Below are 1,534 nucleotides of genomic sequence, written 5' to 3' on the forward strand. Positions count from 1 at the left end.
CCGACGGTGAGTTAAGATTTTTTTTTTTTTTTTTTTTTAATTAATGTTGAGGTTTTTTAGTGAACTATGAGGTTTTTATCTTGACGTTTTTGTTTTAGGTTGATGAGTGGTGGGAAAGCTCCTTGGAGTGGTACGGCCGGTTTTTGAGATACTTAAGTCCGGAATACTGCTCCTATTCGGGCCTTTTTTATCGGTATCATCATCGGGAGGTGATTGCCGATGGTGCCTTGGGGCTTTTGTTGGATGCTTGCCCCTCCTTCTTTGGGGAGCCTGCCCAGGTTGAGTGGGAGGATATTGGGGACTTGATCCGAGACTCAGCTCCTGCGGCGTAGGACATGGGTGTTGATTATTTAGGTTGTATAGATGTACCGGAGACGAGCATCCCTCCTTTTCTTTGTTTTATTTTTAAATAAACTCGTTTTATTCCCAAATTACTTGTCTATTTTATTCGGTTTTAAGCCTCATCTTAGTCCTTTTTCTGAAAGCTTCTTTGTTACGCGTAATCCACGGTGACGAAGGATTGAGTGTGGGTCGTGTTGGTCGGGGGCTGCTGGACTTCTGGTGCTGGTAGAGCTGGTAGACCTGGTACCGTCGTCAGAAATAGCTCCGGCAACGAGATTGTGCTGATAGGTGCTTCGTAGGGTCTTTGGATGCGGCGTCGTTGGACGGTAGCTCTAGCAGGTTGCCGTTTCATTCCTTTAGATCTTTGACAGCAGCAGGTGATAATGTTTAGGAGGGCGAATCCTTTTTTGTAGGCACCGTAGCCCATTGCCGCCATTGCCACTGTGAGCACCAGAGTGATGGTTCCGTTGGTTGCCGTGAAGATGCGGTGATAATAGGTTTCCTGATGGTGTAGGCCGATTTTTTCCGTTTCATCAATGGTCTGTTGCAGAGAATCGTCAAATAGGTGATCCTTGGTCATGTCGGGTAAGACGTATTGTTTCAAAGTTGACATAGGGCTCAGAGGTTTAGGCAGGCCGCTTAGGATTGGTGCTATTTCTGAGATGTTGATTGTTTTAGATATTCCGAGGATCACTGGAAGTTGGTATTCCACCAGTCCTGCGCCCTCCAGGATAGTCGTGGAAGTCTCAGCTGTGCAGTTCGGGTTGAGATGAAGCATCCCTGATCCGTTTAATATCACGCTATCTGTGGGTTGGTTATGGCAAGTAATTTCGAGTCTTTCTGGCTCGATGGTTGAGTATAACCATCCCTTGCTGCTGGTGAGTCGTGTCCACTGGGTTTCTAGATTATTGGTGATTTTCACGTTGCAATCCTGATAGATTTTTGGCGTCAATTCCACATCTGTGTTGGTGAGTAAGCGGTATTCGCAGATGTTGCGGTTGCCGGCTTTCATCAGTGGTATTCCCTTCTGACAGGCTAGACATTGTTCCAGTGGAATGCAGGTTTTTAGGTAATCTTCGTCGAAATGGGTGTAGTAGGCGCCATGTTGTGAGAGTGCAATGTATTTGTTAATTGGTTCAATGTAGGCGGCAACGCTCCGGTTTCCCTGGATTTTCTGTGGGACCTTGCAAGG

This window comes from Fopius arisanus, unplaced genomic scaffold, assembly GCF_000806365.1.
Source record: "Fopius arisanus strain USDA-PBARC FA_bdor unplaced genomic scaffold, ASM80636v1 scaffold00380, whole genome shotgun sequence".
In the NCBI taxonomy this organism is placed as follows: Eukaryota; Metazoa; Arthropoda; class Insecta; order Hymenoptera; family Braconidae; genus Fopius; species Fopius arisanus.